This window comes from Microtus oregoni, unplaced genomic scaffold (assembly GCF_018167655.1).
Source record: "Microtus oregoni isolate MIOR12 unplaced genomic scaffold, Mior012 000000F_ref0000247, whole genome shotgun sequence".
In the NCBI taxonomy this organism is placed as follows: domain Eukaryota; kingdom Metazoa; phylum Chordata; class Mammalia; order Rodentia; family Cricetidae; genus Microtus; species Microtus oregoni.
Genome location: NW_024543059.1, coordinates 76,052,954 through 76,078,085, shown reverse-complemented (window position 1 = coordinate 76,078,085; position 25,132 = coordinate 76,052,954).

Sequence of the window (25,132 nt, the reverse complement as noted above, 5' to 3'; positions counted from 1 at the left end):
TTCCACTTTGTAAATCAGACCTGTGTGATGTCAACAACAGTTTTCTCTAGATTAACCTATTCCTGCTCCCCAGGCCAGGATCCGCTCGGGGCACAGCACAGTCTGCATTATAGTTCTTCACTTCTGCAGGCAGAGAGGCTGGAGATGCTGCATGTTAAGTCAACTTAAAGAACAGAAAAACTGCCATTAGCTGTTTCTGTCTTTAATATGACTAATTAACTATTTCGGATTCTTACTCATCTTCTTTGAGAATGGTGGGATTTAAATTTGAAACTAGAGCAGAATTTATTCTAATGTCCAGCCACTTTTCCAGCAATGACCTTGCAGTACCTCTGATTATAATTTGTGATTTCACAGGGGAAAGGCAAAAAAAATAAGGCCTTTGCCTAAAATCATGGGGAAGTGGTGGTCGCACTGTATGGGACAGATATCTGTGATGGAGTTACTGTGTAGTTCTGTGAGCAGTGGCTAGAAAGTTAAAGGCAAAATGGGGAGAGGGGTTTTGCTAGGAGGGCGAGATGGTAATGATGGCAGACTCTTTGACTCTGCTTATGTGTCATGATGATGCTCAGAGCCCCTTTCCAAACATCACGCTTACTATTGGTGTTTGTCAAACACAGTGAAGGGGAAAAGCATTTGCTCTTGGAACCATAGATGGATGAACTAGAGAACACCAGAGGTCACTGAAACCAGCATCTGCGCCATTGTGTTTTTCTATAGTACTATGTAGTATCTCTAGAGTGCTATAGATCTATGGTACTATTTCACTCATTTGGTGAGATTGCCACAGTTTTCTGTTTACTTCAATACCTGAGTGCTTTATAGGGAACCTGGTCTTCCTGTCCTGGTAGACAAATCCACAGCATACGGCTTGTCGATCGCTCTACCTCCCATCTTAATAAGAAACTGTACAAACGAGAAAGACATTCCATGTTTCTGCTGATACTGAATAGCACATGCGGTTTCTCTCTGCTCTACATCTTTGTCCTAGAATTAAATTCTGAAGTTAGGCTGTGACAAGACAAGTGCCAGGGGACAGATGAACATGCCATTTATGCTGCCTCTCATGGCTGCGGATGCTTAAGAGAAGATGCTTCCAAAGGCAGGGAGGAGGGGGCCTGCTCACCAGCTCCACCATGCAATCGCTGCTCTTGGTAAGGACAGCACGGGACCCAAAATAGCATCCCAAAGGCAACTGTATCTAGAGCATTAGGAGGATCCTGTCCTGTGGAAATCAACAGCCAGGCCTGCTGACTTTAGGAACACAGCAGGAGCAAAGGGCCTGGGAATAATTGGTATTTATTATTGCCCTTATTTTGGATTCCAAGCCGTAGCTAAACCTTTCCCAGCATAGCAAACCCATGGTTAACTTAACAACAGTGAGAAGGCCATGGGAGAGAGCTACAATTAGCCTCCCCTTGCCAAACAAAACATAAAAAAAACCCTACTGGAACAACACATGTGATTTTTAATGACAGTTGGCAGATGAAAAAGGATCCCCTTAGAAATGAGAACATACTTGGGTTACTACACAATAGCCAGGGAAGAGATATTTATTGGAAAGGGGGCTAATTATCCATACTGAAGTGAAGAGAAAAGAAGAAAGAACGCAAAAGACAAAATAGTCGTAATTAGAAAGTAGATTGTTTCTAACACAGGGATTCAAAGATACTGTTGTCAGGTGGCCTCTTTAAGTTATGGTCCTCAGCGCACGCCAGATCTTACCTTTGCTCTCAAAATCTTTTCTGTAAGGGACCGTGCTCATAGCAGTGAACACTCAGTCCCCCAAAAGCTTCGAATGGCAGGCAATTGTAAGTGAGCAAGACGCCTACCTGCTCTAAGCCTCAATTCCACTATCTAAGGGAGTTGGAGACTTGGTCGACTGCCAGCTGAATGTTCCGCTGTGTGTTGAGCCCCTCTGGGACTTGAAGCTCTGCAACTCCATTATGCATGGTCGTGGACCGACTTTAGTAACTTATCCTTTAACACACTCTGCTTAATATGTTCGTAACAACGGGAGGCCAAGGAAAGCCCATTAGGAGCTTAGCGGGAGTACGTGAGGAGAGTGAAGTCAAGTCCTTTTTTTTTCCTCTCCAGATTTACTTATTTTATTATTTTTGTATGTGGGTGTTTGGTCTGTGTGAATATATGTGTTGGTGCCAACTGCATGCCTGGCGCCAGTGGAGGTCAGAAGAGGGCATCAGATTCCCTGGGACAGGAGTGTCAGGCGGTTGTGAGCCACCGTGTGGGAGCTGGGAATCGAACTCAGGTCATCTGCAAGAGTAACAAGTGCTCTTAATCCCCGAGGCAGCTCTCCAGCTAATGGAATCAAGTTCTTACCCTAGAAAGAAACAGTATCTGGAAGTGGGAGACTGTCGATTGGAAGAGGCAGCCATACTAGGAAGAGACCAGAAGGTTAGAGGTGGAGGAAGAAGACAACACAAACAAGAGCAGAAGGAAGGAAGAAGTCGTGCCTAGACCTCTTCTGCTTCATTTTGGTTTGGGAGACAGGGTCACACTCTGTAGTAGAGGTTGATTTGAACTTAATATATAGCCCAGGCTGACCTTGAACTCACAACAGTACTCTTGCCTTCAGCTCCTGAGTGCTTGGATGAGAGGCACAAGCCTCCATGCCTATCAGGAAGACATATTTGTGAGCTGGGTGGGTTATCAGAATTGACGAGTTAGCCTGTTGCATAGGGATAATTGGTTGAGTGAGGTTGGCCATGCCTCCCTCCCATCTCTTACTCAAGTGGACACGAATGCTTATGTGTCTGTAGTCTTGGGTTCTTACTGGTATTGATAAATGCAGAAGGTTATATAAATTCAGAAGCAGATAGATCTTCCAATATTTTTTTGAATGGGTAAAGAATTTTCCATTCTTATAACTTGTTTTTCAAAGTAGAAGCCTCCATGAAAGACTCAGTCTCAGAAAATGGAAGCATTGTTGGGGAAACATGACTGAAACCTGGGCTAAAGCCCAGAAATTCTGGTGCTGTGAAATGCCCCAGGGCCTGTTGGGAACCTTCAAGGGTTACTTATGCTGGAAGAAACCATCAACAGGAATATATCCTGTACATTAACATTTTATATCATGTCAACTCCCATTGCAAATTACTTGTCAGGTTTGGAATGTTCTGAAATTAGCTTTTCCTGAATGTTATGGTATTACCCTACTTTTCTACACCTGAAGCTACCAATGAACTGGTCTGCAGATGAGGCTTGGCTTCTGGCTCCCTTGTGGTTACTGCTTCTTTACCTCTCTAAAGCTCCAAAAGGCTTTGGAAACCTTCTAGGCACTTCTATTACTTGAAATATTTTCTTCACAATGAAATTCTCCCCAGATTCTACCTGTATCCATTTTTCATCTCATCTTTGTGTATACGCCAGCTGTTAGCTGGAGGTGAGGCCAAACCTGTTCTGATCGGTGCTTATGTTCTCGACGGCCACTGAGGGGAGCCACATGACCATGCTTGCCAGTCTGAGCAGCGTGCCCCTTTGAGGAAGCTGAGGTCATACCTAGCTGAGGCCAATAGGAAAAGAAAATTGCTAAATGCTCTCAGATGGAAAGCAGCAATTCAAGTTGGCAAGTTCTTGGATTCAAATTTGAGAGAATCATTTTATTTGACTTCCTCTGTATCTGTCTTTAGAAGGTGCAAAAAAAAATGTTGCAAAGAGCACTGTGTTTGAAGGAGGCACACAGGCTTTCACAGCCCAGCTCGCCTTTCTTCCTTTTGCGTGAACCTCTGAAAATGATAAGATGGTTAAACCCGAAATTCGTGCGTCTTCTGTATTTGGGACCTTATGCTGTAGTTGGAGAGATCTTGACTTCTCCAGGAAGACAAACAGACAGCACTAATTAGCATATTTTAAACTTCTTTTTATTTTGCATCTCCTGGGAGTCTCCAAATTAAACTTACTTTTAGCTCCATTCTCTAAGAACAATCTTGAATCATAAAGCTCACAGATTATTGGTAGTAAGGGAAGTAGAAAGATGAGCAGTAGAAATCAACACGCAGCCATGGGTACCCACATCAGCTTAGGTGTCTGTGTTGTGCATGTGTTGTTTGGGCACAGTGGTACCAACAGAGCAGTGATGGAATCACACAAGGAAAGGCATTTCACCCAAGGGACTGCCGTTTCCTCTAAGGGTCTTTGCCTATAGGATGGGGTCATTTATACTAAGAGATGTTGGATACAAGATTTGAGTGGCTGTGAACCCAATGTTGTCAGACTTTGATTGTCACAATGCAAACACCAAGGACCAGGGCCACTTAGGCAGTCTGGGGACTCCCAGTGAGGAATAGCTATCATTTGATTAGACTCTTAGAGTACCTTATTTTCCCACTGTGAAGTCTGGAGTTTGTAATCTTGCTTCCTTCTCGATTCAGTTGTATGCTCATGATGTCTGTGAGGGATAATAAATTTTAGTGTTCTAATTATATTCATGCTGTATAAACTTTAGATTAACTCTACATTAATACATATGATATTTGGAAAAATAAGCTTTCAAAAATTAATAGAATTAAAATTTGAAAACCTAAAAGATTATCTCAATTAAACCTCTTTATCTTTCTGGATTCAAAACAGTTCGACTGAGAATATTTGATTTTGCACTTAGTTTAGGTAGCCAAATGAATTACAGAAGTGGTTGGCAAATTTTCACAGTTATTAAAAAAAACAAAGATATTTCATTGGTGGATCATGTTGAAGAAATAAATTGGATGAAAATTATAATTTGTTAAAGTTTGGGATGTATCAAGCACTTCATGATTTAATTTTTTCCCACAATAATACAATGGCATTTGTAGACAATTTAGAGACTGGAAAGGCTAATGTAGGCATGCATTCATTAATATGAACTTCAGCTCACACTATTAATATCAAAAGGGATCTGATACCAACATTTAGTCTCTTAATTTCAGAAAAAGGTTCTTATTTTATCTTCATACCATTTAATCTAAAGGTTGACGTTGATGCGTATTGACACAGTTTATGTTCTGTGCTGGACTGAGAGTGATGTGGGAGAGTAGTTCAGATCCCCATTCTGTGCACATCAGCTTTTGCCGTGTGGTCCACCGCCTATCACACTGTGTTGACCTGAAGTTTCAGGTTTCACTTTGCACTCAGTCTTTTAGGGTTTTTGAAGTTCTCACAGACAAGAAATGAATGGAGGTCTCTTTTTTGGGTATCTAATGCACCTTCCCAAGCACCAAGCATGGCTATATTTGATTCTAATGAGCCTTTGTGTCTGGTTTCAGTGTTGAGTGTTATCTATTGACTTAGAGCTAACTGGGAATCACTTGTGAACACTGGAGAGAGAATAGAGGAACAAAATGTTTAACTTCTTCTTCAGTTCAAATATTCAACTTAAGCAAATATTGCAAGGATAAAAGTGAGAAGGCGGACAGGATAGAGAAGCTAAAGAAAACAATAAATTCTTTCTTAATCACAGATAACTGAGAAGCTGAGGAAGCCAGAATGCATCCAGCAAGGAAAGCATCTTTCCTTTTCCTAATGATATTCAATAAGTAGGTTTAGCTTAGCAAACAACGATTTGCAGTTGACAGAGGAGCAAGGGACACTTTATCAAGTAGCACACATTAATATAATTAAGGGAGCTGTGTTTCAAGCGATGGTAGTATTTGGTTCAAATTTCCTGGGTCAGATTGGCTGACAGAGGAATAAAATGTTCAGTATAAAGAACATATAAGCCTTCAGTTAGACAGAAGGACAGGTGCAAATCAGCCTGCATAGTCTCTTCCCATGACCCTGTTGCAGCTCAGATCCTCCATTAGTGTTCCGGGAACAAACTTGTCCTCCAGAATTTCAGACTTCCCAAGGTCAACTACTTGCAGCCCACTCTCAGAGAGTCCAAAGTACGATGGGTTTTTTTTTTCAATTAAAAAAAATAGAAAGAAATAGAAAGTATATTTTTAACTAGTTGCAATAAAATATCAAAAACAAGTCGAGGAAGAGAGCATCAACTCCTTTTTATAGCTTACAGCCAGTCCAACAGTGATCCAGGGAATTCAGGACAGGAGCTCAAGGCAGGAAGTTGGAGGCAGGAACCGCCGCAGAGGCTGAGGGGAAGCCTGATTACAGTCTTTATCTAGGTGACTTGCTTAAACTACTTTCTTACAGCACCCAGGACGACTATCCCAGGAGCTGCATAGCCCACTGGATCCTCTAGGTCAGCTTCCCATCAAGAAACATACCACAGGCTGATGCAAAGGCAAACCTGGGGCAGGCATTTTCTCAGCTGAAGTCTGTCTTCCTAAATGAGTCTGGGTTCTGTCAAGTTGGCACAAAACTTATCAATACGGACCTCATCTTCTCTAACTATTTATTTTGTTAAATTCAAAACTGCAAAGAAATTTAAATAAGAAGAGCCCAATGTGTCCACATGCCCTGTACCCAGATCCTGGAACTGCTAACATTTGCCACAGTTTCTTCTCTATCTCTGTTATGTTTCGCCACATCCGCTGGACAGCTGTCAATCAACAGTGGATGCTTCAGGAGTTTCTCTTCAAGAAGAGGGAGGCTTTCTGTCGTACTTTCACAAAACCTTATTTACACCTTCAAGGAATGTACAGTAAATCAGTACTGTACCAACTAGTTCATCTGCAGTTTCTCCAGCTAATGGTGTTGGCAGCTCTTGCCAATATTAGAGCAAAGAATTTCTCAGTGAATCTAAGTTGACTCCATTGACTAGAAGGCCATTGCCAGCCATGGAGGCCTCACAGTTTCATGTTTCTAAAGGACTGTTTCCTCAGCCTGGGGACCTCTAGTCCTTCATAGTTTCCCTTCTTAGCTGAGTAGAACATTCTTGTTTTATGTTTATGCCTTGCAATTTTATAAACTATTATCAACAAGGAAGAGTGTTCTGTACTGGTGCACTGGCCAGGCTCTTGGAGGTCAGATTTCCCTTTAATCATGTACTGGTTTAGGGACTTAGAAAAAATTAAATTTCCAATTCAGTTGTCTTTTTTATATTTGGTTGCCATGAATTCTTTTATAGATAAGACTAAAATCACTCTGTATTCTCTGCCTATTATTTTAGCACTATAGATTGGCTTCGAAAGTTCATTGTTGGGGCTGGAGAGGCGACTCAGTGGTTAAGAGCACTTATTGCCCTTCCAGAGGGCTTCATTTGCATCCCCAGTAACCACATCAGATGGCTCACAACCACCTATAACTCCAGCTCTAGGAGGTTTGATGGCCTCCTTCTGACCTCCACAGGTAGCCACATGCAGGTGGCAGATACGCACGTGGATTGGTATATACACACAGAAGTTCTAAAGACTTTAAAAACTTTGTTATTCTTATTGGTGGTCAGATTGTCTTAAGTGACTCATTCAGTCAGAGGTATTTCAAGCTGGTTCATTTGACGTTTGACACAAATCATGTGACACTCAGCCACTGGTCTCAAGTTTCTAGCACAGAAGTCTCCCTTTACCTGTGGGGACACAGGACAGGTTGTCCCGTGGAGGTTGGAAACTGCAGGCGGTACTACATCCTGTATATGCCGTGTTTTAAAATTTAGGGATAGTAAGAGATTAATAATAATTATAGAAAAGAATACCATGTTATAAGAAAAGCAAGTAACTGTTTTTCTTTCTTTCTCTGTGTGTGTGTGAAAAAAATCTATACTACAATAAACCCCTTTCTTACCATGATGAGAGATGTAATGCCCATGTGCTAAGATGAAGTGAGGGGAAGGATTGAGCATTTATCCTGCACTGTGTACACAATATTTGAAGTCTGAGATGTTGTGGGATATTTGATCACACTGTGAACCCTGAGACTGCATTATTGTTTTCTTGGAACTTCCCAGTAAATATTTTTGGACCTCCATGGACTGCTAGCAATGGCGCATAAAACAGTGGGGGAAGGGGAATGCTGTTTTTATACTCTTATATATCCTTGTTCTCGGGCATGGCTGCAAGCCGTGCAGTCAGTTCAGCAGCAGAGCAGAAGGAATGCCATGTTTCAGGGCAGGTTACCAAAAAGGTGTGACTTCTGCCTTCTGTGCCCTTCTTGCTCTCTTGCTTGTTCTGGAGTTGAGAAAATGAGAAAGGAAAACCAAAATTATCTCACAGTGCCCATCTATTCTGAATTTAATGAGGATAATTTTATATAAACTTTGACTATTAGCCCGCCCATTTCCATTTCCTTCTGATTTTGCTCAGTGACAGCACACAGGTGTCCAGCCAGCTGTCATGTTGCTAGGGGACAGATTGAATAATTTACCAGTGCTGTGACTTCCTCAGATAGTTAGGCTCTTCCATTATTTGCATGTTTTCTTGAAATTACTATTATTTTAAAAATTTGCCTCTCCAGATCAGTTGAGGCCACAGATAAACATTGAAGGTAAATTTGTAGCAGCCTAATTTAAAAATCATGTTCACAGAAACAAGATCAGGTGCAGGTACATCAGTCTGTGCAGTGTCCCGAGGACAGACGAGAACAGAGAACGGGGAAAAGAGAAGGCAGAGTGGTGTGGTGTTCACATTTCCACTTGGTTCTTTTTACATCAATACAATTTGTATTTCAGTGTGTGTGTGTGTGTGTGTGTGTGTGTGTGTGTGTGTGTGTCTGTGTGTGTGTGTGTGTTTTGGGGGATCAGAGGGCAACCTGCAGGAGTTGTCTCCTACGGTAATGGGTTTTGGGGCTCCACAGCAGGTCAGCAGTCTTGGAAGTAAATGCTTTCACCTGATGAACCATCTCAGCCACCCCATTTTGGACATTTTATTAAGCTTTTCTAAAGCATTTTTCCTTCTTTCTTTTATTCTTCTTTTTCATTCTTCTTAGTTGGGTAATCTTAGTGGAAGCTAAAAAATATGCGTAAAACTACTTTGGTAGAAAATACTTTAATGCTTGGCATTTTAAGTCATTTTGTAACAAACACATACAAGCAAAAAAAACTCTCATTAGTGTAAAAGATGTTAATTGATCAACTCCAGGAAAGAACTGTGTAGTTGCAGATCAGCCATTGGTCGTACGTGAAGTCGGTGCTGGGTCATTGGTGGATCTGGTTATTTGAGGATGCTGGAAATATCCATGTGAGCCTGGATGAGAGAAACCCACTGATGGTGGACAGACATTCCTGGGCTATTTACTGCAGGAAGAACTTTAATACAAGTAATAATGTCTTGTTCTGTTTTTCCCTTTCAGTTACATTCCTTGAGCTGAGCCCACTCACTGAAGCAATGCATGGCAGTCTGCTTTCAGAAAAGATAGGAATGCAATGCCCTGATGGAAACTAGAAGTCTCCCTCTGTACCCTGCAGGGAGATGACAGAAAGACCAAAACTCTGCCAGCAAGCAGTTCTCTGACTAAATCCAATTGAATCATTACCATCTATACCTGCAGTATCAACCAAGGACAGCCTGTGCATCTCACTGGTAAGTACTGATTTAGGAGAACATGTTATAAACTACTTGAGCACTTTAGTCCTTGTGACACTAGAAACAAACTTAACTCGTGTACTTAATTGTCTTGCCATTAAGTGGCAGATAGCTCTGAAGCAAAGACCATGAGGAACTAGCCTAGCTTTCAGACTTGGTAAATAAAACCGATTTGGTGAAGGTGTCCACATAAAGTGATTGTGTGTTGTGGTTAAATGACTGTGATATGTCTGAAAGGCAAACTTATGTCACAGGCAAGAGGTCTCTGAATAGATGGCTACCTATACTGCAGAGACATCTGCAAGTTTTGATTTGGGAAAAGCCATATCACAGAAATTGGTATCATCTGGGAACACAGCGTGTTGAAAATGTGGGGCTTCTTAAATGAAGCTTAGGTGTGCTCAAGCTATCGCCTGTTCTATGGTCTCTGGAAATTGCAGTCTGAAGAGCAAGGCTAAGTAGGTACTAGAACAGGGAAGCATGTGTCTCATCTCTCATATTCCTCACAGCTGCCAAGGAGGGAGGCTATGTCTGCAAAGCTGGAACAGAGCTAGGTCTAGTAGATTTTCAGAGTTCCTAGAATAGGGAGCAAAGGAAACAACACTTTTACTAGCTGTTTTTAATCCTTCATCATTTACTGTGCTTCCTGGGTCACAAATACATTGTGGTAAGGAAAAATGGAAGAATGAATGGGACCATAGGCTTCTTTCCCTTTGGGAGGTTTTCCAGTCATCTGCCTTGAGGCTGAATTCACAGGCTTTCAACTGTCCTTGTACTTGACTATCTGGTGTGGTATTTAGCACCATGTATTTGAAGAGCAGATGCTCATATCTATCTATTCCCTAGCCTAGGTAATTCTTGGGGTCAAGAAGATTCATAGTCAATCTCTGATAGTTCAACTTGCAATAGCTGCTTTAGAGTTGAACTCTGAGATGTAAAACAAGAATTTGAGTGTTTTTATTAGACAGAGATTGCCAAGCTGTTAACAAAATACAGTCAAGTGCAAACAATACTTTAGAAAGCATTATTTGGGCATTTGTATTATAAAATCTAGAAAATACCCAAATCATTCTAAAAGACAGTGAAATTTTTAAGATTGTACTACCTAAATATAAGAGATGTTTTTATTTTATTGCTTTGTTTCCTTTTTGTTTTTATGTGATTACATGTTTTTTAAGTTGATACATATTAAACATTGGATACTTTTCCATCCCATTTTGTACCGTAACACTAACCATGACACTACATGCTCCTGAAACATTATTTAAACATTTATTTTATTTATTTATTTTGTTATTGAAACATCTTAGACATTGTATTTAAACGACTATTTTTTTCTAGTATTCAGAATTAGGGCTGCTGTTAATATCTGCTTTTATGTGTAACGTATGATAATTATTTTCCAATATAAATCCTCCTTCTGATGTCTATTTCCTTTAGGTGAAGCAGCACACTCAGAGTTTTCTGGGGTCTCTATAGCAGTTTATGTTTCCCACTGTGTACATGGAGAGAGTTTTCCTGATACACTCTTCCAGGACTATTGTTCCTTACAAAGGGTCAAGTTGGACAATGCATTGTTGTTTGTCTTAATCAGTATATCTATTTTGTGTTGACATTGATAGTTTACTTTCTAATCTATTAACCATTCTACGCTGTTCTCTGTGAACAGCCTATTAGAATTTACTTCTAAGTTTTCATGTCCTTTTCATGATTTTGAGTGTTTTTTTTTTTTTTTATAGAGTAAGTGTTGACTGCATGTTGGTGACCACAGCATTCTCAGCTTCAATTTTTGAATTGGGGCACAGCGTTCTGAAGTTTTGCATCCTGCAGGTTTCACGTTTCATATAGGTAACTTAACATTTTCTGATCACGTATACTCTATTTGTCTATATCTAGACAGCTCTTTTCTGACTTATCTGAGATAAGTCAAATAGTTGCCAATTTAAGTCTGGTTTCTTTTTTTAATTAAATTTATTTTCATGGATGGCATTTGAAAATAGTCGGCCAACTGAATCTGCTCATCAGGCTGTGAGTCCTGCACATCAGCCTCAACCCCACGTTTGCAGACTGAGGACTGAGTGAAGAGCCTCGCATTTCGGCCAGGAAGCAACCCCCACCTCCCCAGCAAGTAGGGGACCCATGATTAGACTCATCTACACGGCCAGGAGCTATGATTTATACACTTGCTACCCTTATTCTGCACCTATAGCCCCTGAGAGCTTTGCTGCAAGAGCTCCGTCTGTAGTGCTTTCTTTGGCAAACAGGAGGCTCCTGCTTGCTTAGGGCCAGGTACATTGTTCTGGAGCTTCTCGATGGAAAATGGGCATGTCAATCAATGAAGACTTTGCCCTCTGTAAGATTTGAACATTGTAAAATTTGAAAAGAAAGGAGACAGACAGACAGACAGAAGTTAAACCAACAAACTACTCTAGATGTACAGTCCGAAGCGTCGGAATAGGAATAACATGGATAAAACAAGATAACATGTCTGTTCCACAAAACCACTAGTCCCATAATAACAGCACTTTTGCTACATAGCATTGCAGCTTTCAAGGGATAAAAGCAATAGACTGGTATCAGCTACTGATTTAGAATGCACTGTGAAAAAAACTGAGAAAGCTTAGGGATGAGCACCGAAAGAAATTATAGACGGTCAACTGGGCTGAAAGTTAGGCCTGGAAATTTGTTAGAAGACCAGCTGAACTGTAGAAGAAACTGACTCCATAGCTATACTAATTTCCTACATTGAAGTAAAAAGATCAGGAAGGAGGCGCTTGGATAGATGCTCTTGAGAACCCCAAAGTGGTACTATGAGCCTTCTACTTGATACAGAACAAGTTTCCTAGTGTATCGAGGGAACAACCTCATAAGCAAATTCCTTGCAAAATTTCATTTTCTTTTTCTTCTAATCTATTTTCTGTTTTTAGATCAGTAGGGCCAGATATGGTCTTCCTGAAGGGTGCGGATGAGTATTTACTAGCAAAAACTGGTGTAAGATGTCTTGAAGACACCAAATTAGGAAGGGCAGCATATAAAGTTGAGGAGGGGAACATGCTGCTGTTCAATCTCCCTTTCCATAAAAACTTTCTGTTACATATATATTGTTTGTTGGTTAAGTTTTATGCCTGTTTTACTATTGGGCTCTCTTTTCAGTGTTTCAAAGAGTCAATCCTGTTCTTAACTGTTCTATGTTGGCTTTTTAGTTTGAATTTATTTCTCCTGCTAGAGTGTAAGTTCAGTCATGATTTTTTGGAGTAGCTGACTGCCAAGGTGATTGAATGAGTGACATTGCTCATTGCTATGACAAAATACCCCATAAAATAAAAAAGGAAGGATTTCAGAGGTTATATTCAATGGTCATTTGGCTTCATGGCTATGGACCACAGTGAGGTCAAGCATTAGGTGAACCTCAGTTTCTCACCTCGTGGCAGCTGCCAGGAAGAGAGAAAAATGGAAAAGGACCTGGGATAAGTTGTGGCCTCCTACAACTGAGTGACCCACTTCCTCCAAGGGGACTACATCACTTCCCAACAAAGCCAGCACGTTGGGAATCTATCAGTGGTTGAATCCACAGCAGAGGTCAGGGTCCTTGTGACCCAATCCCTTTTCAGTGATTGTTCTATCAGCTGGAGACAAAGCCTTTCACATATAATTGAGCCTATTAGGGAGATAAATGGGTGTACCTCTACTCTGTATATTGACTTAGAGTTCTTTGAATGTACTATTCTGAATTTGTTATTGTTGTTGTTACTGAGAAAAACACCATGATCAAAAGCAACCTGGTGGGGAAAGGGTTTATTTGACTGACAGGTTCCATTACTGAGAGAATTCAAGACAGGAGCTCAAGGCAAAAGCGTGAAGCAGAAGTAATATAGGTGCCCTGCTTCCTGGCTTCCTTTCAGGTTCATGTCCAACTATATTTCTTATATAGTCCAGCCCCCCCTTCTTAGTCGCTTGTCCTTCCTGCATCAATTAACAATAAAAGAAAATCACCATAGACATATTCAGGGGGAACATAATGGAGGGAATTCTTTAATCGAGGTTCCTTTTTCCCAGGTGACTCTAGGTTTGTGTCAAGTTGACAGCTGAAGATAACTCTGACATGTGGTGAATACAGTGGTGTAGCTGTGTAGTGTTGTTCTGTGCTTAGTTTTTTGAGACACGACCATAAGGATTTCCAGTGGCTTCATCAGTCTTCATTCCTAAGAACAATGAGTTCATCATCATAACATCCTGGTTGGAATTGGTCACTTTTGATATTTTGATGGTATCTGTTTTTACCAGGGTTAAGACAGACTATCAAAGCAGTTTTCATTTGCAACTACTGGATTACTGAAAATGTTGGGCACGTTTTCAAGTTGTTGTTTTTTTTTTTTTTGGCTATTTCCATTTCTTCTTTTTAGAATTGTCTATCTGTTTTTGTCATCAGTTGGGTGACTATAGCTCCATTGGCTGACTTCTGGATCTTCTTTTCTATTACATTGGCTTACATGTCTAATTTTAAAACACTCTTGTAGTATAATTGGAGACCCTGTATTGCAATAACCCCAGTAGAGCTCTTTCTTCTAAAGACTGCCTTAGCTATTAAGCATAATTAGACTTCCACATTAATTTTAGGGTTGCTTTTCTAGTTCCCTGAAGAAAGCTATTGATAGGGATTGAGTTGCATGTGTAGTTTGCTTTTGCTAATAAAGCCTTAAATACTAACTATGTCAATCCACAGTGTGGGATGTCTTCCCACATGGTGGTGCTTCTCCATGTTCTTTACTCAGAGTCTTAAGGTTCCCATTGCAGAGGTCATTCACCTCTTGGTTGGTTTATTTCTTTTTAGTGAGAGTCAACAACTTACTTTTGTAAAGCTATTATGAATATGTTTTAGATACTTTGATTTCTTCCTCAAAAAGTTGATTATTGGCATATTAAAAGCTATTTTTGTATATTAATTTTGTATATGTATCCTGATACTTTACTGGATGTGTTTATGAAATCCAGAGTTTTCTGGTGAAGTCTTTAGTATCTTTTAAGTAGAGGATCCTGTCATCTGCAAGTAGGAATAATTCTACCTTTTTTCCTGTTTACATCACTTTTACTTACTTCTCTTGTCTTACTGGTAGAAGACTTCCATCACTCTACTGAACAAGAGTAGGTATAGTCTTGTCTTCTTCTAGATTTTAGAGAAAAAGCTCTCAGCCTTTTGCTGTTTGGTATAGTGTTGGCTATTGGTTTGTAGGTAAATCATATACATAGATGTGCTGTAGTTTTCATTTTTATTTTTTGTCAAATTGACACAAACTTGTGTCATCTTGGAAGTAGAAACCTTGATTGAGAAATTGCCTCCATCAGATTGGCCTGTAGGCAAATCTGGGGTGGGGACATTTTCTTGATGAATGCTTAATTTGTGAGAGGTCGGTCTATTGTGGGTGTTACCACTCCTGGCAGGTGGTCCTGGGGGATATAAGAAGCAAACTGAGCAAGCTGTGGATAGCAAACTGGCAGGCAGTTTTTCTCTATGTTTCTGCTTCAGGTCCTGTCTTCAGGTTCCTGTCCTGACTTCCTTCAGTAATGGACTATGACCTGGGATATGTAAGACAAATAAACCCTTTCCCACTAAAGTTAGACTTGGTCAGATTTCTATGCCAGCAATAAAAATCAAACTAAGACCTTGGGATGTTGAATTTTCCTTCTGTTCTTAGATTCTTCAGGTATTTTTATCTTGAAGGATAACGACATTGTCAGAGGTCTTTTCTGTGTCAATTGAGATAATAGGATTTCTGTCCTTATTGGTACTGTATTCCATATTACACTTACTGATTTGCATATGTTGCACCCCTAAATGAAACCAACTTGGTAATGTTGCATGATAATCTACATGTGTTCCAGAATATTCTTTGCTGGAATGTTATTGTAATTTTTGCATCTATTGCTAGAGAAATTGGTCTGTGGTTTTCTTTCTTTGCTGTGCTCTTATGTAATGTCAGGATGACATTGGCTTTTAGAGTAAGTCTGGTGCCCAGCCCCATCTATGTAATGTACTCACATAGAGAATCTATCCAATTCCAGGCTTTTCTTTGTTAGGGGCTTTTTATTACTGCTTCAATCTTGGTTACTGTAAATTTGTTAAAACTGTTTACATACCCATGGTTTTATTTCAGGAGATCCAATGTGTCTAGGAATTTATTCATTTCTTCTATAGTCTCCTTTTGTAAATTTCAAAGATTTCAACAAACCTCCAGAATTCATTGGAATCTATGATAACCTCTCCCTTTTTCATCTTTAGGTTTATTAATTTAAGGGTTCTTTTCCTTTTAGCTACTCTGCTAAGGATTTATAAGTTTTATTTGTTTTTTCAAAGAACCAAGTCTTTGTTTTATTCGATGTATATTTCAGAAATTTTATAGCTGTCTTTAAATTCTGCCCACCACATCGTTTGAACTTGGTTTAGAAAGAAAATCTTCAGCTAGAAAGTGAGAAAAAAAAAACCCTAATAGTTTTTAAGATCTTAAAAACAATTACAAAGGTAGGTTGGCTATCGAGAAGTAACTGAAACTATTCTTAATTTGAATGTTTCATAATTGGTAAGGAAACAATGATGTCTTACCAAACAACACATTTCCTGCTCAGGAAATTTTATTAAGTGTTAGCTCCAGTTGGAAGCCAGATTCAGGCCCAAGGTTTTCTTCTTTCTACCTTAGCCTATAGTCATTTTTTTTTCAGTGTGCCTGTCTGTAAAGAAAAAAACACAATTAAATACTTAGAATACAAGGTTTACCTCTAACGGACAATGAACTCAGCTCAGATGTCAGTATTGAGGATCAGCATCTAGCTGCCTCCTCCCTCAGATTGCTCTGTGGCCCTCTTTCTGTTTTAATACATCATTTATAATGGTCCTGAGCTGGAACTAATAGGCGAGGGGGAGCCGAACCCCGCATTCCATGCCCAGAGTGGATGAATGCAGGCTTTTCTTGAAGTAGATGATGGGGTCTCAGAAGGGCTGGCTTCAACCCCAACTGACAGTGACCTTTTTCTTTGTAGCCCACACTTATCTCCACTTCTGCAGGCACCAGGCACTCTGTCCAGGCAGACCAAAACAAAGTGAGTGGCCTTGATTTTTTAGGGATGGATCCCTTTAGATGATGCTTTGAAACTTGTTCTTATCTGTTTTGATTGATAAAATTGTTTCAGCGAGGAAAGCAATTTAAATAAAGATTTGGGTATCAGTCTTTCTCTGAGTGTAGCATTTATGTCAATCTAAATGGAAGAAGCCATTGGGAGGGGGTGTCTTAAAAGGCTAGATAGAAACCTGGTGCTGCTTGGTGCTAGGCCCCATTGACAGATTTACTGCCTGCTGGGAGCTGAGGCCTGGCAATGATGGAAGCAGCAGGTGAGGCCAGAGGAAAGGATTCCATGCGGGGTGTGCACGTGTGTGTCTGCAGCGTCCAGGGTCATGAAGGGCAGGCAATGTTTAGAGTCAGGGTTTGTGTGTTGAGGATCGCTATTTTATTTCCTTATACCTCAGGGTGGAGGCATTCCACAATGATCAAACCAAAACATAGATTGGTGACTCGGAAATCATGTGATGGTTATAGCATGAGAAAAGAAACTCACAAACAACCTGCTCTCCTGCCTCCTCAGGTAAACAGCATTCAAGGCAGAGACCGGGGCCAAGAGAGGAGTCTGGGGCACCTCTGGTCTCTGGGGAACTGAAGGAAGCTGAGAGATGCAGAATTTCTTTCTTTCTTTTTTTTTTTTTTTAACTTTTTTTTTATTGAGAAAAGAGAAAAAAAAAAACAAATTTCCTCCTCCTCCCAGCCTCCCATTTCCCTCCCCCTCCTCCCACCCTTCTCCCCCTCCCCCCACTCCTCTCCCCCTCCCTCTCCAGCCCAAAGAGCAGTCAGATTTCCCTGCCCTGTGGTAAGTCCTAGGTCCTCCCCCCTCCGTGCATTTCTAGGAAGGTGAACATCCAAACTGGCTAGGCTCCCACAAAGCCAGCACATTACGTAGGTTCAAAACCCCGTGCCATTGTCCTTGGGTTCTCATCAGCCCTCATTGTTGGCCATGCTCAGAGAGTCCAGTTTTATCCCATGCTTTTTCAGTCACAGTCCAGCTGGCCTTGGTGAGCTCCCAATAGATCAGCTCCACTGTCAACGTGCATCACCCTTCACCAACATTTAACCCTCGATTTGGAAACCCTGCTGGGATTGCAAGAACCCTGCTGCAGGCATGCAACATATTAGAAATCACAACTTTGTCCATCCCAGGAGGAGCAGGGAGTATTGCAGAAACTAATCCAAGGATCTCTTGGACAGAGAGATTTAAAGTATGGGGAGACAGCAATGTTAGCAAATGGTCCCAACTCAGGATTCGACACCACTGGCACAGGGGAGCACGTCCTCTGTGATGTCGGGATTTTGTTTTTTGTTTTTTGTTTTCTTTTGTTTCCCACAGACAACTGACAGCACCAAAGGACATAACCAACCTGGGAACCAGCGACTCCCCTCGCTCTGATCCACTGCTAAAAGCACAGTCAGCATTCTAAATTGATGGCTTTCTCTCTGGCAGAGGAGCAAAACTTCACACACCCTGCTCTTGAGAGATGGCAGAGGTGTGTACCAGGGAGCTGGCACCTCCAACCATCTTAAAGTCCTGCCTGGACACTTGTCTTAAGAACGCCACTGTAAGGTCCGGTGTGCTGTTACACACCTGTTACAGACGCTGATGTCTTAGTGCTGGCTTCTTTCTCTGAAGCAGCAATTAATTTTATACCTTTTGTATTCATCAGCAGCAAGGTGCAGCTGAGCCCTGCTTCTGGGCACTCAGGGTGCATGCCGTTAAGATTCAAGGAACAGCCTCAGACATTTCTGCTAATGCTTTTGTGTTCTTCAATCAAGGACTCACGCAGTCCTTCTCACTTTGTGGCCTGCTTATCATGTCTCTGCTCGCCTTGATGTGTCCAGAAGAGCGGACCTAACTCTGCTCACTGACAAGTGGACATGACTCTCCCTGGCGTGGACACTTTTGAAGTCTGATAAAGGCCAAGCTTCAGCCAAGAAAAGCACCTTGCCCAAGGAACAGGTAGAGTGTGCAGGGTGGCGTTGTAAATGAGGATGGATTCACAAGAGGATGATTTAGGAAGAAATTTCTAGACCTAAGCAAACCCAACACAGGAATGCCATCTACCTATTGTGTCTGCTAAAGTTTAAAAGCTTTGGATGTGGCACTTTAAATGCTACGTTGTTATTTTCTCCCGAATCCTGTTCTCTTAGTGAGGGCTACCAGGCTTGGCTACACATTTCCTATCTGCACATATTTAGTGCCTGGTACCCGATTATCGACATTTATTTGTTAATTCATTAAGACAATAAATTCAGATAGCTTTCTGACTCTCTGTTTTGGAAATTCATTTATGTATAATTTTACATGAACGTAATCGTATCTTTCATGTGCTTTACATGTTGTGTAAGTTCACTTTTCCCTTCAGTGGCTGCTGAAGGCAATTAATGAAAATATATGCAAAATAACTAATCAATAGCTTTAAAAATTTGTGAGACTGAAGTGCAATAATGTGATATAAAGGTTGGGTTCCCACTTTTTTTTCCATGGGATTTGGAATGTCTGTATAATTAAGATTGTTTCCATACTTTGAAAAGGAATCAGGAAAAGCCTGACAATTACTGTTGAGAATGACCTCATCTTTGGGGAGGGAGAATGGGCCTCTACACTGTTTGTGCACTGTAGAGTATGAAGATGGCTGGTATTGTCTTACACTTTTCTCAGCATGTGAGTAAAATGCACAGCATAGCAATGCAGCACGGATGCCAGGCAAACTCCAAGAAGACATTGTGCCATATCTCACTGCCACACACCTTCCTTCGACATGATGCCCACCCTTTAATATTCTCCTTCAAAATTCTTTATTTTTTGATTGTCTTTCCCTTCCTCCACCTGTGTGCATGTGTGTATGTGTATGTACGTGGGCACGTAGCGGGTGTCTGCTTGTTTGTATGGGTACCGTGTACATGCAGGTAGGTATCCATGGACACCAAGAACTTGGAACTGGAGTTACAGGTGGTTGGGCACTAGCCTGTGTGAGTGTGGGAACTGAATTAAGGGCAGTAAGTGAGTACTGAGTCTTCTCTAGACTCTTTACCATTTGTTCTTAAATCTAGAAAGGAATACTTCCAGTGTCCATTTGTAAAGGAGACTGAACTTAGTCGCAGCTGTTTCTTTTTCAGAATCTGAGAAAGAGAAGAACAGTATGTTGACTTCTTGTCTTTCCTTACCTAGAGCTTTGGAAAGCATGGGCCTCCTTCTTGCACAAAGTGTCCGCTCCTCTGTCTTCAAGCTTTTCCTCAGCATCCTGAGCAAACTTATCTAGTTCCTGAGAAGTATTTTTCTTGACACATCACATTACACTGCTTTTCATTATCATCTAGTTTATTTGAGACTTTGTCAGGGTTAAAAGTTGTTTATGTGACCCCTGTTGGTGATAAGTGCAGTGGAATGTTAATAACATATACAGCTGGAATCATAAACCATCCCCTTTTATGGAATTCTAAATTATTTTTGTATTTGCGTTAACTAGTATGCACAAAGCTCCGGGCTCTGTCCTCAATGCCACAAAAACAAACAAAACAAAATAAAACAAAACCTTATGCATTTGCTATAAAAAGTAAACGTTTGGTCAAAGATGGTGGCATGCATCTGAAATGCCAGAACTCAGGTAGTTGAGGCAGAAGGATTGTGTGTCTATGAGGTCAGCCTGCCCTATGTGGGGAGAATCTATCTCAACATATATATGCCTCAAAAATATATATGAGTGATTTTATATATAACTAATATGTATCATAAAATTTATATTATATATAATTATATGCATATTAATTATATACAATATAAAGTAATTTATACTTGTTAGATTTGGGGATTTAATTTGCTCTCTGCCAATAATTTAAAGGCGTAATAATTATTAAATACTACATGTTCCCAGCCACCCCTACCCAGCAAACCTTTAATCATATCACCTAGAAGGGAATGCTGTGTGGGTTTTGGAAATGAGCACTGAATCCTCCCTGATTCATAGCTGTTCCCCTTTCATCTTTGGAAGAACTGGCTCTAAGTCCATTTAACGCCCTGTACTTTGTCGGTGGTAAGTGTCAGTAGAGCATCAAAACAGTTTTCAAAAGTAGATGAATGCTGTTCTATATCCCTAACTGGGAAGCTGTGAAAAATTATTATATTATTATTGACATCATCATCATCATCATCAAGGTGGTCTATGAAACAGAGCATTTCTGGACATCGGAGGACAACTTTGTGAAGTTAGCCCTCTCCTTTCACTCTTATGTGGGCTCCAGGGCTCAGACAGCAAATGCTTTAACCTGTTGAGCCATCTTTCCAGTCCTTGGAAAACCTTTGAGAGTGCTATTGAAGAGTTTACTGAGAAAGGTCTTAGTAAATGTAAGACATATGTATTTTAGGGAACTTCGATGCATCCATATTGCAATCAAGGTATATGTGGTATTTCAGGCATGCTAGGTGGTTTCAGAAAGAATGCTGCCTGGGTCTCCATACTATCTGTCCTATTTTTACTATATAGAAATACCCTAATGGAAACATTTTTAATAATCCAGATCATTATTAAGAAAAGGAACTTCAGAGTGTATTGTTGAGTCAAATGTGCCGTGAGTTGATAAACTGATTAGTAACAGGAATACAAACATGACTCACTCTCAATGAATGAAAACAGTAGCATTGATTTGTTTTAAATTGACTTAACAGTTTTCAATTTAGAAAATAATGGTTTGTGGTGAAAAGGGGGTGGGTGGAGGAAATCAAAGGAATTGATCTTAGGTACAAACTTGACTCTCAGTGCCATTAAAAAGACATGGGCGATAAGTCAACATATAGACTTTTTTGTGTAACTGATCTCGCCAGAATCTAATCAACAAGACAACCAAGTGTTGCTTTGCGTGACACGTGGAGAAAATGGCACTGCCGTGTTACCTGATATGCCTGTTGACATAAGGGAGGATTGTCTGGGAAGGGGAAAGCTCAGTTGAGAAAATGCTCCCTTCAGGTTGGCCTATAAATAGGCAAGCCTGTTGAGCATTTTTTGTGGTTAATGATTGAGGTAAGAGGGTACTTACTCCACTGTGGGCAATGCCAACATTGGGCCGCGGTCCTCCATTGTATAAGAAACCAGGCTGAGAATGTGATGGAAGGCAAGCCAATATGCAGCTCTTCTCCATGGTCTCTGCTTCATTTCCCGTCCTGGCTTCACTCAGTGATGGACCCTGAGGAGGCTGTGTAGGTCAAATCAGCCTTCTCCTCTCTACATCGCCTTGGTAACTGTGTTCTCATAACAACAATAGAAAGCAAACTAGGATGCAGTGGAGCGGAACTGCGTCTCTTAGTCTGTTCTATTGCTGTGAATAGACACCATGAATGCAGCAAGGCTTACAAAGAAAAGCATTTAATTGCAACTTGCTTCCAGGTCAGAGATTTAGTCCATTATCATCATAATGGGAATCTTGGTGGCGCACAGTCAGACATGGTGCTGGAGAAGTGGCTGAGAATTCATACCTGGATTTGCAGGCAGCAGGAATAAAGAGTCACAGGGCTTGGGCTTCTAAAAACCTCAAAGCCCATCTCCAGTGACACACTTCCACCAACAAGGTCACACATCCTAATCCTTTAATAGCCGTGTGAGGCCAAGGACTTTATTCCCATCTATTTGTGGGGTATTTTAGATCAGTCTTTCTCAAAATGTAGCTTCAGGTCAGCAGTTGAATCTAGGTCAAGGCCCACTACTTCAGCAACCACCTAGGCGATGCTGAGTCTGGTGCATTGCAGACCACCACGCTTCAGGACGCTCCAAGGGCTGATATACTGGCAGTGGATGGTAAAAGCCCTGTGTTAGTTTCTGCAGGGCAGTCAGAGATTAGGAAATTTGCTAATGTGTTCAAGTCCATTCAAGTCTAAGTGGCAGAACTTGGGCTTGAACCTTGTTCTTTTGGCTCCACTTCTGACCATTTTTTTCCTTGTCATTCCTGACAAGGTACCTTGTCAAAGTAACTCAAGTTGCAGGAACTGGGGGCTGGTGAAGACCCAGGCATTTGCCATGTAACTTCCTGAAGGTGAAGAGCACCAGGATGTGAAGGCCATAGTTATCATTCCTGTTGCACCCAAGGAACCAGGCCAGGAACGATGGGGAGGCCACCACATTGTGACTTTGGTTTCTGTAATGGTGCCCACCTCACTGCCTTAAAAGCACTACCATCCCCAGCTCTTTCCACTGTTGTGACATCAGGGAAGGACTTGGTGGCTCCAAACAGGTAAGTGGGAACTCACAGCAGCTGGGGCAAGAGGACACAGGGGTGCTGTAAAACAAAGCAACTTAACCAGGGACACAGAATGTTGGTTTGGGAAGCTAGTCACCATTTGCTGTCTGTGCAGGTGCCATTTGAGAGTCCCAGGTTCCCAAATACAGCACTTTTCCACACTCTTTTTTGGTTTTGAATATTTCAAAGAAGGAATATTGGAAATGTGAAAAATTTTGATCCTTTCCTTGGCAGATAATGAAATTTAAATCACAGTTTCTGTTATGTTACCTATCTCACACACTGACATTATTTCTATATCTCAAAATACAAAATGCTTCGGTTGATGAAAATACTTTTTTGAAACAGAAGCAAAGACTGATTTCCCTTCCTTTGAGATGGAATTAAACTTGAGGCCTTGCAGATGCCAGTGAAGAATGGCAACCTTAGGCTGCTCTCCAGAACAATTTTATTAAATTTTTAAAAATGAATTATAAATACTTAAAACCATGTTTTAGCAAGTAGTAGATTTCTACCACTTTCTTTTTTATATATTTTATTTTTATTCATTTTCATACTAACCACAGTTCCTCTTTCCTCCCATTCCTTCCTCCCCCTGCTCCCCACCTCCCTCAACCCACCCTCATCCACTCCCTAAAAAGGGTAAGGCTATCCATGGGGAGCAAACAAAGGCTGGCACATTCAGTTGAAGCAGGATCAAGTACCCCCTCCCCATCAAGGTTGAGCAAGGCATTCCAACATATGGAATGGGCTTCAAAAAAACAGTTCATGCACTAGGGATAGATACTGGTCCCATTGCCAGGATCCCATAAACAGACCAAGTTACAATGCTGCCACCCACATTCAGAGGGCCTAGGTTGGTCCCAGGTCCGATGCAGGATCCCCAGCCTTTGGTCTAGAGTCTTTGAGCTTCAGCAAGTTCGGGTCAGCTGTCTCTGTGGGTTATGATCTTGACCCCTTCCTCCTTGTTCATATAATCCCTTCTCCTTCTCTTTGACTGGACTCCCGTGACTTGACCTGGTGCTTGGATGTGGATCTCCTCATCTTCTTCCATAAGTTACTGGGTGAAGGTTCTATATGATAGGGTAATCACCAATCTGATTACAGGGGAAGACAAATTTAGGCACCCTCTCCATTATTGCTAGGGGTCTTAGCTGGGGTCATCCATATACCACTTTCATTTTGTGATTTTAAATTCAGTTTCAGAAAAAAGATAGACAATAGTATTTTTATTTTTATAATGTGACATTTAAACTAAAAATAATAACCACAGTATAATTCAGTGTGCACACTTTGATTTTCCAATAGGTCCAAACAATTTTTTTGCTCAGAATAAGCATGTAATTTTGTTTTTTTCTCTCACTTTATCAAAATATAATTTGTAAATAAAAACTAGACACATTTAAGCCATGTATCATAATGCTTTGATTTATGTAAATATTGTGAAATGAGGACCTTGTTCCAGTTCATTGACGTGGTGGCCACCTCATATAGTTATTGTATGTGTGTGTTAAGAATTTTTAAGATCTATTTGCAATAAAATTCAAGCTTACAATCCGGTTTGTTAGCTGTTATTGAATAATACATTTCCTGAGCTCTTTATTCTGCTAAACTGAAACTTTGAACCCTTTAAACAAAATCTGTCCGTATTTCACCTTTAAGTTCCTGGCAGCCACTACTTCCCTCCTGTTGCTCTCAGTTCAATGTTTTCAGGTTCTATATCTGAGTGTGAGTTTTCAGTCTATTATCCTCCAGACTATTTTACTTAGTATTAATGTCCTTCAGGTTTATTCTTTTTGTCCAAGTAATCAGTTTTCCTCCCCTTTCAAGGCCAAATAATATTCTATTATGGAATGGAATAGAATAATATTCTACGACACATACACTCAGATAGACAGACAGACAGACAGATAGACAGACAGACAGACAGATATCCCACCCCTACCTCTCTGCCATCTCTCTTTTGCAGGGTTTTTATCCTCTTATCTATGGGTGGACATGGATTGTTTCTTGTTTGAACTTGAAATAGCACATACCCATCAGAACTCATGCGCTGACTACTTAGGCTACTGGTCCTTCTGGGACATTCTGAAAACATTAGGAAGTGGGTCATTGCTGCATGCAGAAGCTTGCTGGTGGCAGGTCCGTGGTGGCATGTGCTTCCTTCCTCTGTCCTTCTCTCCTATCTGCCATATTCATAGCTCTCTTCAGCCACGTTCTCACATGTCCATAATGCTCTGCCTCTCCCTGGCCTAGAATTAATGGGGCCAGGGACTATGGGCAGAAATCTCTGAGACTGAGCCATAATAATTTCTTTTAGCTGGTTTTTTGTTCTATTACTGCAGCATGCTAACATGCTGAACTAAGGCAGAAACAAACATA